Raw genomic sequence first — 12,713 nt, 5'->3', positions numbered from 1 at the left:
ATAGTTGAGATGAAGATAAGAGATGTTTATGGAAATTTGTGTGAGAAAAATGTATTGAAAGAAGAACTCAAGGTTTTAGAGAGAAAAGGGTTAACTCACACCCTATATTTTCCAAACATGTTCAAAATAGAATGGGTTAAGATTGTTCTTACTAGAATTCATGAAAATTTTGTATGGTTGGAGGATAGCCCTATAAAAATCACCAAGAGTATTTCATAGATGGTAATAGGGTATATAATCCTAGATAGACCTAAGACTATAAGAAGTGATGCAAAAGAGGTTATTAAGAAAAATACAAGGGCAATGTGGAATAAGAGAGGAATGACAATTGACACCATCATATATGCCCTAATTAATTTTGTAGTAAGGATAATTGCACATAAATTATTTCAATTTAGAAAATTGAATAGTGTACCTTGGATTGTTATTGACATAGGCTACAAGATAGTCAAGAAAGATCATTCTTATGACCTTGTTGAGCTACAATTGAAACAATTATCAGAAAACTTGGGAGCCATAAGGAAAACCAAGAGCACACAATGCAAGTTTGGTTCAATACTTGTATGTATATTTTTCTATGTGCAAAACACATTCCCTTCTTTTGGTAAAGTTGTATGGAAGACAAATAGATCTATTGCAATACAGATAGGAGAATACATTGACCAACTTAGAGAAAACTTTGAGTCTATAATGAATAGCTACTTTGAAGATTTTAAGAAGTCAATGAAACAAAGACATAGGATTCTAGTGTCACTAGTTAAGAAGCACTTCAATGATGTTTTTTGTCTAGTTGATACTAATTTCACATATGTACAAGCTACAGTTCTAAGGGTGGGATGGTTAATGCCTCTAGGTTATGAGATAAATGTGGATAACAGTTCTAAGGGTGGGATGGTTAAAGCCTCTAGGTTATGAGATAAATGTGGATGAGGCATCTATAGCAATTAGCACTTTTCTAGCTAAAGAAGTAGATAAGGAAGTTATAAATTTTGGTAATTATGATATAGCCAAGTCAAAGATAAACATAGATTTGAAGACAACCTCTATAATAAGGAAAAAGGATAAAGTCATTAAGAAGATCAAAGAATTTTTTTTTGAAGGGGCAGAAGAAGAAGAAGAAGAAGAAAATGATAATGATGATGAAGGTGAAGATGTACCTACCCAAGCACCATTGGCCATTACTCAAGGTCAAGGAGAAGAACAAGTTGAAGAGGAAGCCAAGCTTGATGAAGGTGCTAAGAGATAAGAAGCTAATGAAGCACCGATAGCCAAAAAAAAGAAGGAAAAGCTAAAGCTCCAGCAGTTAGCAAACCAAATACAAGTGTAAAACCTACACAACCTAAGCCTACATTTCCTACCATTGGGGCCAGCACAAGGGCTACTACTAAGAAGGTTAAAGAAGTGAAAAAGTCAAAAGGGAAGAGAACACATATAGCTACACATGAAAATGAGTATGAGAAGAGAGAAAAGAGAAAGTACATTTCTATAGCCAAGCCAGATGAAGAGAGGATAGAATCTAATGACAACGACCAATTTAAAGTGGTAAGTCATAGTCCTTCTTCTAATTTAGACAACTTGTGTGAAGATATAAATAATAGTTTTGACTTATCTAGATTCACACATGTTGAGTTTGGAAAAATTGGAAAGATTGAGATGAACCAAGTGGAAGAATCAATATATTCCATGATGGCAACATTTAAGAATACTCCAATTGAGCTTCCCAACTTTGTACCTAAAAGTATATATGATAAATTTGAGCAAAAATGGAGTTATAGTCTCACTCCAAAAAGGCAAATTAGAGAGACTACACTTGCTCAAGTGATGCTAGAATTGGATAAGGCCACAATGTCAAAGGCCATTAGCAAATATACAAGGAGATTTTCTCCTAAATACAGAGAATTTGGTATTTTGCAAAAGGACATTGAGGGTGTTGTTTAGAAGTCCACTTAGATATGGAATTCAATATATGGAACAAAAACTAAGGTAATTAAGTAGACACTTATTGAGGTAGGTAAAGAAAAAGGTGAACAAGAAGTAATTGAGGTTACTAAAGATAAAACTAAGAAATATGCACATGAGGAAGGCATTGAGAAAAATGTAGATACACAGGAAACAACTAAAGATGAGTAGAAAATATAATAGAGTATACTAAATATACAAATATTGAGTGCTTGTCCACAACATGTGATAGATGTCAACATAGATATAGTAAAGATCAAGGATGTTTCTGATACTGTAGCTGAGAATATCAATCCCCTAATAGAGGAGGAAATGAAGGAGATATTGTTAGACACTACCACCAAGGTTGTAGTGCCTCTCCCATTTGATTTCTATAAGTCATCCTAATGGATGTAACCTTGTTGATCTTTCATTTTGACGAATCATGATTGGGACCATGAGTGGTCTACACCATTGAGGTGATTGGATTCATGTTAATGTTTCAATTTCTTTGATTATGCTTATGGCTGATTATGAGATTATGATGTGATTTATGGTTCATTGAGGTTTGTACCAATGGTTACCAGGATCAATGTGGTATCATGATGTTGTTCTATGATTATTGTGAGATGTGTGCAAAGATTGCATTGTGTAATGTTACCATGCTACACTGGACTAGGTTCCTAAAGTAGTGGTTAGTCATGTTTATGACTATGTTTGCTTATATATATTTTAAGTGTTTTTTTAATATTGTGTAAACTACCATTATTAAATGCTTAAATAATTAGAAATGGATTGTCCATGTTGGATTCATTGGTTATGTGTTGCAAATATTTACATTGTTATACTTTGATTTCAGTATCATAGATGTTAGACTACTATGCTATTTAGTTTATCATATTGCATGATGATGTCATTCTGAGATGACAATGTATTTTATGATGACATCTAGTTATCTAGTATTTGGACATATCTTTGATTATATTATGTGATGGATTTAGTTTTATGGTTATTTAATTCATTGTTGCTTTATTATGTTATATGTAAATGTGAGTGATATAAATGGACTATTTTGATATAATTGAATAGGTGGTTAAATTATTCATTCAATACACTTATTGCTTTGGCTATTTTATTATATAGTTGCACTTGATCATGTTGTTTAGTGTGTAGGATTTATATCCTTAGCAATGGCACATGGAGTTAGTGATTCAGCTATTCATTTTTACCAATATCATCCTTGTATGGTCAATGTATCCTTATTTTAATTATTTAATTAATCTTTTTGGCGATTATTAAATTCAAACTCATTTACATTATGTGATTGGACTAGTGAGTGTGTCTGTGCATTTAGAGTTCTGCATTGTCACAAAAGTTATTAAGGAAATTTTTGTGTTTTTGGGTTTTTGGGCTTTTGGGCTTTTAATTTTATTGAATTTAATTTCTAGCATCTTTTCCATAAATGAACTCCTATTTCCAGGAATAACCTTTTTTTTTTGGGTTGATTCGAGGTTTAACTAGGTTGGCTGGTTAATTACCCTAATCAATTATTCACTCAAAAAGTGAATAAGTAGCCAAAAAGGAATTTAATTCCTCACTTCTCACTTTTGAATTAGAAAGTTGGAGACTAAAATAAAAAATCCTCTTCATGAGGATTTACTATTTTGTTCATTGTAGGATTGTCATGAGGTTGGTCTCATTAGATCCAGTTTGGGGAGACCTTGGATTTTTGCAATTTTCAGCTACTTCTACAAGATTTTTATTTTATGGTTCAGATTCCCATTTTTCTCTTCTAGTTGAGGTAGGGCTCTCCCATTTTATTTTTTCTACTCCATTTCTTCTTCTATTTTTGGTATCTATTTGTTAGGAGGGTGAGAACTAGTGTTCCCCTTTGTTTCTATATGTTAGCTCTACTCAATTGGGCAAGTATGAGAATTTCTCTATTTTTCAAGTTGAGGATTTAAGGTTTTGCACCATTATGTTGACCATTTTTGCATATAGACTCCAAACCTAGATTTTATTTATTTTCGTGGCCTTTGTGCCCTAACACCAAATGGGTCTTAATTTCAAAGTTTTTTGAGTTTTGAGGTTTTTCACCTCAATTTGTGTGCCACCCAATTTTCTCAAGTTTTCTTGGTCTGATGTTGGTCATGGACTTGGATTATTCATATAATGTCAATTAGACAAATTTCTCACTTTTATGTTTGTATTGGAATGCATGCCACATCCTTACTCCTGACTTTGTGTTTAGTTGAGTGATTTTATACCTATTGTTATGGTTTCTTTTGGACCTTTGTTCTTATTTCATGGACACTAGGATTTGTTGAAAATACAAATGGGAAATGTATACTTTGTGGGGGGGGTGGTGAATTAGAAGTACTAAACCCTAACCAATAAAACTTTTAACTTTAAAACATTGCATGCATAAACATATAGAAATAACATGTAAAGTAAATGCATCCACATAAACACTTGACACTAGATATGATTACCCAGAAACCTTCCAATGAGAAGGTAAAACTGGGGTGGGGATAACACCCACAATTCTTCACTATTGCAGCAATAAAGTTCACTTGTTAAGGTTACTTGATTTAACCATTCTCATGATCTTCCCTATGAAAGGCCTACCCTGTTAAAGGCTTACAAAAGATTTTTAGATCCTACCTTGTTAAAGGATTTTAACACCCTATTAGAAGTGTATCGAGTTAAAGGACTTTAAAACACTCACTTGGAATGTCACCTTGTTAAAAGATTTCTCAATGACTATTAAATAAAACTTAATACAAAGGATTTCATCCTACTAATACAATTTTTAGAAAGTATAGTACAATATTTGATCTAATATACTTACAATCTAATATTGCTAATTTCAAATCCCAATTCAATTCATCTCGATCCACTTTGATCGTATATGAAATTGCTGTGACCTTGGTCCTCTGTTCTACTAACTGATTCTACAATTTTTTCCTTCTAAGTCACCTTGAATGTATGTTGATCAATTCACCCCTTTCACTACTATCATCACCTTCTCTCATGCATTATCTAATGCTCTCTCTTACATACTCATTCTCAATTATGGGGCTTCATCTCCCTTTAAAAAGACTTTGATGACTTAAGGTTAGGTATGAATCTACAATTGAGATTCATCCAACTTTCCCACTCAATTTCCTCCATTTTTCTAATTGGTTGCATGTTGATACATAGGGAATCAAATAGATTTGATATATCTTTAAAGCTTGGAGATCTATCTATATGTCAGCTCAAAAATGGTTTACATAGTTGTTTGTGCCATCACAAACAACTAGGCCAATTCTATGTTACTCGACACTTGTTGATACTAGTGCTTGACACGTACTATAATTCTATCTAGCTTGACCCATCAACTTTCTCAGCACTAACTATTCACTTGGCACTTGAAACTTGCTCTTCTCTATCTATTTTGTCGGCACTTACTATTCACTCGAGACTCATAGCAACTTGGCATCTATATTATACTTAGCATATATTACTTGCTTGGCATGAACTTAGAAAATTTATTAAGTGTGTTGACACTCAATCGTCAAAACCATTCTAGAGATCAACAATGCCCCTCTTTGACATGAGTGTCAAAAACATTTAACTATACATGATGAATCTAACTTCCTCAAGTTTAATATACATTCTGTTTGACATATACACAAAACTTCAAAATTGTTCGAAAGTTTGTAATAGACTATATACCTCAAAATTTTGTAACTCCCCTTGAATTAATGTGTCTTTTCTATATCCAAAAATTTTCTAAGTAGATTTACCTCTATTGTAACTCTTGTCTTCATTATGAATTCTAGTACTCTTTATCTGATCTATTCTAATATGACACCATGTTTCTGCTTTTCTGCTTGTTGCTCCCCCTTTCTTTTGTCTATTTATTCCATAACTCCCCCTTTCACTTGTCTCCCCCTTGCATTTCTATTTCTCCCACTTTAAATATTTCTCCCCCTTTTCGACACTGATGTCAAAGGGTTTATACACTAAGTGTATATTTACCTAGGAAGTTCTTATTTACTTCCACTAAAATTTTGAGAGTAGCATCTTTGTTGTCTATTGCAACATCTAGTGACTTGATTTGGATGGTTGTCTTAGTTGCAGGGTGAACTAAGCCATCTAATTTTGAAAGATTAGGGTCTTTCTTAAGTATTGTCTCAGCATAGGCTAGTTCCTTTTATAGGATTTCCATGTGTGGAGTCAGGGAGGCTTGAATTTGAACTAACTTGGCTCTTGTATTAGCCTCTTCTACTATCAGTACAACTAGTTCCTTTTGAGTATGAAGCATAGAATGAAAATTCTTCTCACTTTGAGGTTGGTTTTGTGGTAATTACATACCAAATACTTTTAGATTTATCTCTAGACTCAAAATACTTTGGCTCATTTCTTGTGTGAAGAGTGTGGGGTCACACAATTTAGTGTGCAGTGAGAATATATTCTCAAGTACCTTCTTCACCTTTTCTATTTTTGTAGCCAATTCCACTTGTGACAGTGCTATTCCACTAGATATTTTCTCATTTACCTTTCCTTGAAACTTCTTTTTACACCATTCCATATGTTTTTCATTGGTTTCTTAGTCTTCATTTGTCAATTTTTCAACAATATCTAATAGTTGTTCCAATATTGACTTGGTTGTATCAAGTGTTTACAAGTTGAATGCATCTAGAAAGATGTCTTTTATCTCATGAAGTGCTTGCCTTGGTTTATACTCCTTTTTGAGTATTTCTTGGTTCTTTTTCCTTTCCAATGCTTCCTACATTTCATTGATCTGTTCAAGGTTCATGGTTGCTTAATCATACTTTGGTATGACAATTTCTTCATGTAATTTTGGGTCTCCATAGTGAAGTACCCTTGCAACCTTTGTGGAGCTCGAGCCTAGTGCTAAAATTTGGAGTGGCATTGCATCCCTACTCGACTTCTGAAGGATTTTTGTAGGAGTTCCAATAGTTGGTAAATTAACAAATTTTTGAATTTCTTCATGATCCTTTTCCTTTAGAATATCCTTCTCTTCTTGTGATCCTCCTTGATCAATCACAATTATTTGTTGTGCACCTTCAATTTGTGTAGTAGGAACAGATGCCTCTGTCTATCCTATTTGTTTCTTTGTTGGCTCCTTTGCAATTTTGGTTTGTAGTTTAGACATGACAACTTTAAATATGGTATCAACCTTAACTAGTGTATCTTGAGATGCTTGCTCTTAAGGTCCACTGGTAGTTGTAGGGATGGAAGAAGATGTTTCTTGTGTAGGTACCATGTCCCTAGTTAGATCAGCTATTGCTTTCTACAACTCATCTACACTGACCAATATTGGATTGTCAGACAACTTTTCTTTTAAAGTTGATTGGTCAAGGATCTTCTTTAGGTCCTCTGTAGTTAGTGGATTTGTGTTTTGAACTAAGATGTCAAGAACATCCTTTACTTCGATTGTCTCTACAGGTGCATTGGTGTCATGTGGAGGGCTTAGTGGTGGTAATTGTGTGTCTGGTACACTTTGATCTATTTGTTGCTCCTCAGTAGTTGCCACTTCATCATTTTTCTATGTTCCCTCCACTATGTTATCTACCTTTTATTTTTCAACTTCTCCTTCTTTATCATTTTCTTCCTCTTCTTAATTGTTTCTTCCCTCAAAGGGATCCTTCTCTCCTTTTTTAATAGTAGTTAGCCCATAGATCAATTTCACATTTGAGTGGACTTCTTGAAAAAATCTTCAATCTTGTTTTGAAGAATGTTGAAGGCTCTATACTTTGGTGCAAACTTGCTACCATGTTTCTTGTTTACTTTTGTTATTTGGCCTTTTGACAAGTTTGGCATTACTTGTGCCAATGTAGACTCCCTTATTTCCTTCTCCATATTTAGGCAATAATGCCATTTATTCTCAACAATGGAATATAAATACTTAGGCATAGTAGTGTCAAACTGATTCCTCAATCTTATTTTGTTCTTCTCTACTTAATTTATTGAATTCAATGCTTTTTGAATTCATTGGATGAGCATGGGTAGGGTAGGGTAGCATATGGAGGGGGCTTCTATCTTGAAACCTAGTTTCATGATGCCATAGGGTTGGCAAAGGAAGTTTTAATTAAGTGATAACTAAATAAAATGTGTGAGTGGTAATAAAACTTAAGATAATGAAAAAGTTTCATCTGATGGTTCCAAGAGAGTCCCTTAAGAGGGAAGTACCTTGAGACAGCTTCGAAATATTATCTAGGCTTGGGCTTGTCTAACTAGGACATGTAGTTTATGCATTGTATATGTTCTTGGTTTCAGTCATCATAGTGCTTGGCACGTGTGTTATCCATGGATGTTGTGCTTTATGTGTGTTTGGGGTTGGATCATTATCTCCATCAGCACAATGGGAGTGGACCTATAGCTTCCATGTGGTTGGGAGGTGTAGCTACCCACACCACTGTTCAAGATTGGTGTATAGGGATGGTCTTTTGTCCTAGTGCAACCATTGCTAGATGTTTTTACTTGATACTTTAGGTTTTGGAGTATGCTTTCTTGTAATTTATGCTTTCATTGGAATGCTTGGATATCATGTTTAGATGATGTTAGTTCATTTGATGAATTCCTATATTATGATGTGAATTTCTTCGTTGGCGTATCTATTGCTTATTGGTTTAGCATGTTAGATTTCCTATTCGTATGATGTTTAGCATATGATAGATGATGTGGTTAATTTATTGGATTATCTAATGCTTTACTTTTAGCATGTTAGATTCCCTTATTCTTATGGTGTAGCACATTTTAGTAGTGACATCCTCAAAGATAACACCATGATTTTTTTAGTAGTTTGGGATGTTACACATGGGGGATGGCTAGGATCCATGATGGTCTTATGATACTATTGATAGTTGGGAGGAATAGTGTACTTAGTTTGGTTGTTCATTTATTATGATTTTATTTCAGTACACTATGATGTTACTTTCAGTATGTTCTTTTATTGCTATGGTTTGGATGGATAGATTTCCTCTTTCTTATTTCATGGCATCTTTTTGTTTATGCACTCAAGTGTTTGTCCCTCAATATATGTGGATCTGGTACTCTATGGTGTGGAGGAAATTTATTTCCTCTTTTTTTACCTTTATTTTTTCTAGCTTATTGATTTGTATCCTTGCATGAAATTATACTTTCCCGTGTGAGAAGAAAAATGTTTGTGTGGTATGTTAGGTTTCCTCATGCAGTTGTGGTGAATCCTCGTATGAAACCCATACTAGTTTGGGTGTTTTGGATGCTAGGCCAAGCATGTCCTCATGGGAGATGGTGTTTCCTCACATGGCTCAATCTACTTTCTCATGCAAAGAGGTTTTTCTTCATGTGAGATTACCAATTATTATTCTCTCACATTGAAAACAGGCGGCCTCTATGTTGTTCTTTAGGGAACGCAACTTGTACTTTTGAGTACCCTTTAGGATTGCTTGTGGTTCCATGTTTTGATGGATTGGAGATTTTGTATTTTGATGTCATCTTTGGTTTTTGTTTTTGAGTTTATGTGTGTTAGTTTGGTAGTGGCATTTGGAGATTTGTTGGTTATCAAGATTGTGGTTTAGTCTTCCAATGTGATCTTTGTGATCCCTATATGATGTTGACATGTACATTCATACTTGTAAAAAATAAATCTTGGCTATTATTGAATCCTTATTCCAAGGATCTCTGAGTGAGGAATTACAAAGGAACAAGTATGCAATCATCCTATATTGGTGAGTATAGATGAACTTGAGAAGGAAGAAAAGACATTTGCAGAGGAAGGAACACAAGCCATAACTCAAACTCCTCAATTTACTATGGTATAACATATAATGCCCATTGTAGTGTACAAAAGGAAAGAGAGAATAATGGAAAATATCAGCACAATGGTGCAAAATGTGTCAGTACAAGAATTTTGTACAGAAGCATGGGAAGGGACACAAGCTCAAATAGGTTAGGAAGATAGTTTTTTACCTACAACACAAACTCAAGGTGCAATTGAGATTGAAAAGCAAGAAAAGAAGAGGATGGAAGAGTCAGTCTTGACTACCAAGTCTGAGGAATAATTAGTAATACAAACACGAGTTACTTTTCTAGAAAGTGCTACTTCTCCAAGTCAATCTCTTCATAGGATGAGTGTAAGAGCTACACCACTACAGACGTCAAGGCCTAGTCATAGCACATCCAAGGTAGATAAAGTTACATCATATGGTGATGTCAACTTGGATGAGGTGATAGTGTTGCCAAAATTTGATCTTGCAACAATCATTATTGAAGAGATGAGCATATGTCAGGATGTTCTTACAAGGAAAAAGCATCAAGAACTACTTAGAAGAGAGCATAGGCAGAACAAAGTATTGCAATATATCAAGGAAATATTTCTTGATGCATTCAGCCTACCTACACCTACAAAAGACAAGTCTATCATGGAGTAGTTGGTGAATATAGTAGACTAGGTAAATGATATAGACTTGGATTCAAATGTTAAACTACTTGAATGGTTTGAGAGGAAATTTCAAAACCAAGTTAATGAAAAGATATCAAGTGTCATTGCACTTCATTAGGTTGAGTTCGCAACCAAGATTGGTAGTGTAAAGAAAGTCTTAGAGAACATTTTCTCACTTTACACCAAGTTGTGATGCAACTCTATTCACACAAGAAGTGTAGCACCATATTGCAAATTTGGAGGGAGATATGAAGATGACAAGTACTACTCTACCCAATTCTCTAGCTTAGAGTCAAAAGCACTTTAGAAATTTTATGAATTCCCAAGGTTAGATGGCAACCCTACATGCTCAAAATGCAAATATTCAAGCTATACTAATAAGCATCCAATCCATTTTGACCCTACAAATGGACATATTACATAAGGAACTAGCTTTTGTAGAAATAGTAGTGCAGAAAGATCCCAATATTTCTACACATCAAGGCTTAGTTCACCTTACTATTGAGTTAACCATCCAAATCAAATCATTGGAAGTAGCTTGTGATAACTAGGATGTAGCTTTGAAGATCATACTTGAGGTCCATAAATCTTTCTTGGACAAACACTCTATACGTGTATAACCCTTTGACATTAGTGTCAAAAAGGGGGAGTATTAAGTTTTTGAGAGAGACAATGACTTCAAGGAAAGAATCCATACAACTTTGTGGGAGACCAAACAAAGGGGGAGTCAAAGATAGAAATAGAGTATAGTACAATTTAAGTTATGTATATTTACTCAGCAAGAGTATAGGTTTAGATTCAAAACAACACAATCAACTTGGGGGGAGTGATAAGATTTTGCGGTATTATTGTTAAGCCAAGTTTTGCAAAATTTTGAATATTTTTGAGATTTTGTACATATGTTGAACAGAGATGGTGAGTATCTGACTTATGCTCATAAGTTAAGATCATTCATGCATGACCAAGTGTTTTAGCCACTCATATCAAAGGGGGATATTGTTAATCTCATATTGGTTTTGACATATGAGTTTCTATACACTTAATTTATTTACAAGTTAGAACTCAGTTCATCCTAAAAAAGTAATGCATGCCAAGTGAGATAATTATTATGTGTCAAGTAAACAGTTAGTGTCAATTCCCTCAAGTTGTTAGCAGATATATGATGTCGAGTGATTTAGATACTGAGTAACTGATGGATGTCAAGTCATTTAGATTTTAAATTATAGCATTAAATTTGTAGTTGATGCCAAGCATTAGGGATTTCAAGTGCGTAGTAATATAGTTTTAACATAGTTGTTTGAAATGACACAAACTACTATGTAAACTATTTGGAGACAACTTGAGGATTATTTTGTGATCCTATATGATAGGAATGAATCTTGATCAAGAATCCCTATGTAGAACATGTATCCAATTAGAAAAAGGGAAGGATTAAGCAATAATATGGGTGAATCATTATCATTTATTCATACCTAACCCTAAGTCACCTAGGTCTTCTTAACGAGGAAAAACCCTAAAAATGTTTTTAAAAGGAATGTGGAAGGAGTGCAAAGAGAATTTTTCATGTACAAAAAGAGAATTCATGGTGACTAAGGTATTGTGAATTGAGATACATTGTAGAATCAGTTAAGAAGAGAACAAAGAAAAGAGGTTAGAGGATATAAGAGATACATTTGATCAAAGGAGAATCAAGAATATATACAAAGAGGTGATCTATTATCTAGTAGTCAGGTGCTAACCACAAGATCATTGTTGAGACATTCTAATAGGTGAATTAGGTAAGTCTCTTAATAGAGTAATCTTAATAGTCTATTGTAAATCCTTTAATAGGGTTCTTAATTCATTGTAAATTAAAGTCCTTTTACCAAGCACACTTCTAATAGGTTGTTGAAATCCCTTAATAGGGTAAGATTGAACAATCTTGTAAGCCTTTAAAAGGGTAGACCTTTCATAGGGTAGATCATGATTCATGATCAAACATAGTAACCTTCATTGGATACACTTTATTACTATAGTAGTGGATATTTGTGGGTGTCATCCCCAACCCAATTTTACCTTCTCATTGGAGGGTTTTTGGGTAACCAAATATCTTGTGTCATACATGTTTTGAATGTTATTTGCTTCCATACTATGGATGAACATGTTTAGCTAGTTATTTCAGTTTACATGCAAGTTATGAGATGGATGTGTGGTGAATGAATTTGTGGTTAAAATTTTGAAGGATTGATTCACACCCCAACCCCCTCCTCTCAAAGTTCAATTTCCCTATCATATTTCCAACATAATCATCACACACTAATGATTGACTCTTACACTAAAAGTGTTAAATAGTCAAAGG

Source organism: Cupressus sempervirens, chromosome 2 (assembly GCF_028749045.1).
Source record: "Cupressus sempervirens isolate cs-2001-9-10 chromosome 2, ASM2874904v1, whole genome shotgun sequence".
Classification (NCBI taxonomy): domain Eukaryota; kingdom Viridiplantae; phylum Streptophyta; class Pinopsida; order Cupressales; family Cupressaceae; genus Cupressus; species Cupressus sempervirens.
Note: the sequence above shows the minus strand (reverse complement) of the source record.